The sequence below is a fragment of the Curcuma longa genome, chromosome 16 (genome assembly GCF_044706935.1).
Source record: "Curcuma longa cultivar G26 ecotype Majalengka, Jawa Barat chromosome 16, ITB_CL_G26_1.1, whole genome shotgun sequence".
Lineage (NCBI taxonomy): Eukaryota > Viridiplantae > Streptophyta > Magnoliopsida > Zingiberales > Zingiberaceae > Curcuma > Curcuma longa.
In genome coordinates this window covers 4,410,103-4,417,501 of record NC_133876.1, presented here as the reverse complement: position 1 = coordinate 4,417,501, position 7,399 = coordinate 4,410,103, and positions in this window count along the sequence as shown.

Here is a 7,399-nt window from a genome sequence, read left to right as displayed (position 1 = left end):
CCAGTCGACTGTCTCAAGGACCAGTCGACTGGTGGGCTTCAACGGCTACTGTAGATTACATTTATTTCTCCAGCTGTCAGCCCAACGTTCGAATATCAGTCGACTGATACTTACCCAGTCGACTGGTCAGTCGACTGATCTCAACCTTTCACTCGACCAAACTTTCTGTGTGTTTTGGATCAGGACACCAGTCGACTGATGTAGTCCCAGTCGACTGGTGAAGCTGAAAATCACCTTTCAGCTTCCTTCTTCATCCCTTAGCCTTGACTCACGCCTTCAAACATCTTCCACAAGCCTCGTGCCCTCTTTGGATGCTTTCGAGCCCATGGCTCCCATCCTTGCACTTGCTTGAGATGTTTCCCTCAGCTTCGTCATGCTAAGTCTTCCTTTTGCCAAGAGGCCGCACCTCCGGGACTTCACCATTTGCCAAGAGGTCGCACCTCTGGGACTTCACCATTTGCCAAGACTTCAAACCTGGACTTTCCTGTATACTCAATTCACACATGTTAGATCACCAACATTGCCTAACTTAAACTCATTTAGCCAAACATTAAAATCCAATGATACTTGGGGCAAGACTGCACCAACACACTCCGACGCTCAAGTTAAGATTTTGTGAGAGAAAGGAGATTAAAGACTTGGGAAAATTAGGATTACGTGTGTACCTACCTGTGCCTATGGGTATGAGTAGCATTTTATAGAGTTCTCATCTTTGAAACATTAGCATCCGTTTAAGATATATTCTGAAATACGTGTTACTTTTTTATAGTATAGTCCAATATACACGTTCCAATTGCCCATGTTTTCCGAGATATTCATAAGTCAGTCGTTCTTGGTCTCTAACTTCCCTTTCAGCTGCTGAATGGCTAGCTGAGAGTCGAAGTGAATGATAACTTTAGAAGTGTCCACTTGTTTGGCGGCTCGTAATCTTGGCTATAGTATTACGTATTCTGCTTCATTGTTGGAGGCTCGAATATTCAACTGTACGATGAGTTGCAAGATTTCTTCTTAGGGTGAAATCAGGAGCACCCTGACACCACTACCTTGTTTCGTGGAAGAGCAATTTATAAAAATTTTCCATATCTTGTGTACTTGGCCAAGAGTCTCAATTAAGAAATAACCTAATGTTTGTGCCTTGATGGTTGTCTGGGATTGGTATTGGATGTCATATTCGCTGAGCTTCATCATCCATTTGATGAGTCGCACTGAGCTCTCAGACTTAGTCAATGCTTGACCTAGAGCAGTGTTAGTGAGCACCATAATAGGAAGTGACAAGAAATAAGGGTACAATTTATGAGCAGTGATGACTAATACCAAGACCAATTTCTCCAAAGTGGGATATCTAGTTTCTGAGTCCTTCAAGAGATGACTAGCGAAGTACATGGGGTATTGAATACTATCCTCTTATCGAAGTAGAACAACACTGATAGCTCCTTTAGCGACGGCTAGGTCGAGCCATAGAGTTTCTCCTGTGAGGGGCTTTGACAGAAGAGACAACTGCATCAAATAAGATTTAAGTTTTGCAAAAGCTTGTTCACACTTTTTATTCCACTCAAATTGTGTTAACTTCTAGAGGATTTTGAAGAAAGGTAGGCTCTTATCTACTGATCGAGATATAAACCGGGAGAGCGCTATGATCCGACCTACTAGTCTTTGCGTCTCCTTATGACTCTGAGGAGAAGGCATGCCAAGTAATACTTTCACTTTCTCTAAATAGGCTCAATTTCATACTTGGTCATATGTACCCAAGGAAGCATACGCTCTTAACTTTGAACATGCATTTGTTGGGGGTTCAGTTTGAGACCGTATTGACATAGAGTACTACAGGTCTCCTCAATGTCATTGATTAAGTTTTCGGCTCAAACACTTTTGATCAAGATGTCATTCATATAGAGTTCCACGTTTCTGCTCGATTGTTGCTTGGGCACCTGGTCCATTAATCGTTGATAGGTAGCTCTTGTATTTCTTAGTTCGAAGAGTATGCCAGTATAACAAAAAGTTTCGTCAAAGGTGAAGAAGCTTACCTTCTCTTGATCTTCAATTGACAAAGGAACTTGGTGATAGCTTTGATAGACATCCAACATGCATATGAGTTCACATCTCGAAGTTGAATCCACAAGTTGATCGATACGGGATAGAGGATAGCACTCCTTTAGGCTAGCTTTATTGAGGTCCTTGAAGTCCATGCAGACTTTCTATTTGCATCTAGGCTTTGGGATGACAATTACATTCGCAAGCTAGGTTGGGAATTGAACCTCTCGAAGATGACCAGCTTCTAGCAGTTTAGTGATTTCAGCTCTGATAATGTTGTCTTTTTCAAGTCTAAAATGTCATTTTCTTTGCTGAACATGCCGGGCTTCTGAACATATGTTAAGTCGATGCTCCATGATAGTAGGTGAGACTCATTCGACATCTTTAACTGACCAGATAAAGATATCTTGATTGCGAGATAGATAGATGATTATCTTTTGCTTTATCTCAGGAGCAAGGTAAGTCGCAATATGCGTTGTCCAATCTGGGTGTTCAAGTACTGTCGACCTATCTTTGTGCCCCTAGTTGGGCGAGTTGGAGGGGTATTGTGAATGAGATGTACCCCATCTATGAATTTTGCAATTCTTTCAAGAATCGACTTGTACCACTCTTACATGGCACTTTTTGGAGATTGTTTGATCACCCTTGACTTCACCTACTTGGTCATCTACTGGAAATTTCATCTTTTAGTGATATGTGGAGACCATTGCTTGGAAAGAGCTTAGTGCAGGTCATCCAAGGATAACGTTATAGCCAAATGGCACGACGGTTATGGTAAAAACCACAGTATAGGTCCGCCGAGAGGATTCTTCTCCCAAGGATATCAGGAGGCTAATTTATCCCAATGGTTCAACTTCATGCCTCATGAATCCAAACAATACTATTGAAATAGGTCGTAACACGTGTAGATTTATCTGTATCCAGTCAAATGCTGCTTTGAAAAGTACATTCACAGAGCTTTTAGTGTTGATGAATACTCAGCGATGTTATATTGGCGATGACGACCCGTATTACTAATGCATCATCATGGGGTGTGTCGACCACCTCTAGGTCGAGGGGACCAAAGCTGATAGAAGGTCCTCACTCGACTATAGATTTGGCATTGATCCCATAACTTTCAAGTCTTCATGTGTGAATCTTTCGGGCTCTATGTGAATCTCCGTCAGTCAAACCTCTCACTATCATATTATTGTCTCCTTAGTGTAGAGGCTCTCCTTTGATGTTATTGACATTCACGGTAGGGTCATGTCAAGCTAGCTCTCTGGATCGAAATCTTCTTCAGGGAGGCATATCCCTTTGCTGCCGGATTTGTTGGCACGGTGACTCTCTTCAAGCGTTGACTCGGGAGTCCGCATTTCTACACCAAGGGTAGCGAATAGGCAATTATCGAGCTGATCTCATTGGTCATCTCAAAGTGGATAGGCATTCTTCTAGTATCTGACGAATCTCATGTGCATATTGTCGGCATTCATGGGTGAAGTGTTCGCGAGAGTGATGGAAGATGCAATATTGCTCCCCTTCGTTCAACCTGTATGGTTCCGAATTGAGAATCGGGGATGCCTTCACACCTTGTACTATTTGTATTCTTGTTGGAACTGGAGCATATTGATGATGGATTGCTTCCTTGTATCGAATAGGCAGAGAGGGAGCTATTGGGTGGGCGTAGTTATTAGCGAAGACTTCTTTTCTTTGTGTAGCTTGAGCTTCTTCTACGTTGATATGCTTCTGAGCGCGACCTAGAAGGAGGTTGAAAGTCGTCGAGGGATCCATCATCAAGGATCAAAAGAAATGTCCATCTTACAATCCTTGAGAGAGAGCGCTGATGAGTACATCCGAAGTGGAGGAAGGCACATCCATGGATATTTTGTTGAATCAGTGGATGTAATCCCTCAAAAAATCCTTAGTTGCTTGTTTCAGGGCAAATAGGTTGAGAGGCATTTTATGATATCATTTGCTGTTGGCAAAATATTACAGAAAAATATCCTTGAAATTGATGAAAGTGTGGATCGACAAGGATGACAATCAATCCAACCACCGTTGAGCGCAGCTAGATAGAGTCGTTAATAAGACTTTACACTTAGCACCATCCGTGTAGCATTGTAACATTGCATTCTTTTCAAATCGATCCAAATGATTTCAGAGTCAGTTGATCCATTATACTCCCCAAGCTGTGGTACTCAAAAATTACTAGGTAGTTCATCATTTAGGATTTGGGTAGAGGAAGAAGTTACTTTGTCAGACATTGGTACTTTGCCCTTGTCTTTGTTTGTTAGCAGAGTTTCTCCGACCATGTATTTCTTAGAATGCTCCTTTAATTAACGGAGCTATAGATAAAGGGATTTTATGTGAAAAAATCAAAAATAAACGCAGCAGAACAAAACTGATCTCTATAGAAATCCATATGAATGCAGTATACATGTTTGATCGAGTTATCACCTTTATTGAGTGAATGGAGCAATCCCAATAGAACTTGATTTTGTAGATCTCAATACGATCATAATAGTCACGCCTCTTTGGTATCCACACTAACACATCCTTCGTTTGTCGCACGAACTTAGCCTTCGGAGAAGAACCACCTTTGTTGTGCTAGTAACTTGGATGGTTTGGCCAAAAGGAGAAAAAGAGAAGACTAGAAGTGATCATCCATCAAATGCATAAAAATGACCTTTTGTACTCATCCAGTGAATACAAAGGGTCATCCAATGAATATCAATGAATATAAAAAGTCATCCAACAAATACAAAAAAAAATTTCCTTTTGCTCTCTTTTTCATCAATGCTCCATTAATCTATATTAATGGACATTAATTCTGTTTAGTGGTTGAGCTTAATCCAATGAGTCTATTTCAAATTAGACTCAATCTAATAATCTAATAGTTAGATTGATTTGAGTATAACTCGGATTAGACTTAACCCTATAATCTTAGGGTCTCATATTTTAGTCAAACTAAAATAAACTCATATGTAAATCAACATGTTCTGTGTGTATAACCCAATATGTTCTCATAACATTGGCAATGTATCTAACATAACATTTTAGATACATAAGCAATGAGTGACTTCTAACAATGCATCATTGCTACCCAAGTGATGAGAATGTTGAGATCCGACTTGATCTTTCTATGTCTATTATTTTGTATAACTTGGTCCTTCTATCATCGATATCTAGATTGATCCATAAGGCATAGACCGTATCATCCTCCCTTATCAATCTTTATGTTTCTTGATCTTCAAGTAGACTCACTTAACCAAATGTGCTCAATATCTCATATTGACATATTTAAGAATGATCATGCATTTTAATAGTCCTACTTAATCAAGTGACCCATAGATATCACTTCCATCATCTAGAATGGATAGATTCTATCTACATCACTCACATCCCTTCGTATAATTTATTGCATATCCAATAATCAACTATATAGTCCACCTTATTATAGGTGACGTTTGTTGATACTAAAGTATACAACTCTTTATGTAGGGAATAATAGTGATTTTAGGTCTAAGGACTATTTATACTAATAGTCAATATGAGAATGTTTATCACACTCATATAATGATCCATGAAATATTATTATGGCGAGTGAATTTAGTACATATTCTCTAATATATACCCATCTGTCAACTTGATATCGTATATCTATGATTTATGAGATTAAATCATCAATTAACCTATATGTTAGTCTCTGTTGATGCAGTCTGACCCTAGTCAGACCTGAGTCTGACCCGAGTCAGACTTAAGTCTGTTTTGTTGTTTGACAACTAATTAAGTCTGGATTAATGAAATGAGATTTAAGTTTAGATTAGCCGAGTTGATTGATGATCGATTATGTGGTGTAATGGTTAGCACTTTGGATTTGAATTCAAGAGATTCTAGGTGAGCTTCTTTCGTTAATTGATTAAACACTGTAATTGATTAAACACGCTAATTGAATAACTAATTAATCAATAAAACTTTTATTAATTAAACAACTAACTAATTGAAAACACGGTAATTGATTAAACACACTAAATTGATCAATTAAACTTTTATTAATTAAACAACTAACAAATTGAAAACTGTTAAATAATTAAACAACTAATTGAAAATACATTTGTTAATTAAACAACATGATTAGTTAATTAAAACACGTTTTAACGCATACTTTATTTGAATAAAGTAGATATGCAGTATGCTGGTCGATCACATGATCGACCAGCATGCTTTGGTCGATCCGTGCGACCAAGCTTGCTCTGGTCGATCAATTGATCGACCAGCTTGCTCCTGGTCGATCAGTTGATCGACCAAGCTTACGTGATCGACCAACGTGGTCGATCACGCAATCGACCAGGTCCAACCGTAGTAGGAGATCTTACTCTTTGCTGGGGTAGTTCCTGCCTGCTCTTTGTCGAGGATTTCCTGCCCGAGAAAGCAGCATCTTGGCCGGGTAAATATCAAGCTTGCCCGAGAAGGAAATTACTTCGAGAGAGAAATGAGGCCGGGAGAGAAAAGCTTGGCCGGGAGAATGCAGTAATGTCTGGAGAAGAGTTTCTTGGCCGAAAGCAACAAACTTACCCGGGAACTTGACCGAGAGAAATAGAATTTTGCCCGGGAGAAGTAAGATCTTGCCCGGCAAGGGGATTAACTTCGTCGAGAGACGTTTGGCCGGGAGAAGTAAAGCCGAGAGAAGTTTGTCCGGGAGAATCCTTGGATAGCCTGACTTCTGTCCGGAGGAGAGTGCCTTGGCCGGAGAAGTGAGATCTTGCCCGGGAGATGTAAGATCTTGCCCGAGAAAGTGATTATCTGATCTGACCATGAACAATCTGGTTAAAGTAAGTTTTGTCCAGGCTTAGGAAAGGTTGACCGGGAGAATTAGTTAAGGTTGAGGGTTTCCCGGGAGTTATGAACCTGACTTTGAGTTGCCCGGAAATTAACCCTATGGACAAGGATTTGTCCGGGGGATAGGCCATTCTGGTAGGGATCAATGAGGACGAGAAGATGGGTAATAAAGGCCGAGAAAAATCTGGCGTAGAGGGTTAGCAAGAGCCCTTGCTGATCGACCAGGTGGTCGATCAGCCTTGCCCTGATCGACCGCTGGTCGATCAGATAGGGTTGATCGACCAGGTGGTCGACCAGCTGAGGCTGATCGACCAGCTGGTCGATCACCCACCGATCAAACCCGATTTCTGGTGATTCTGGATAGGTCTGATCGAGTTGTCTGAGTGAATTGGTACTGAGAGATCGGAGGAGCTTGGGTAGTTCTCGACCGAGTTACTTTAGAGTGAAGCCTTGGATGGCTGAGAAGTTTGTCTTGACTGGGAATTGGTACTGAGAGATCGGAGAGAGCTTTGGTAGCTCTCGACCGAGATGGTCCAGGAGGAGTCTAGGT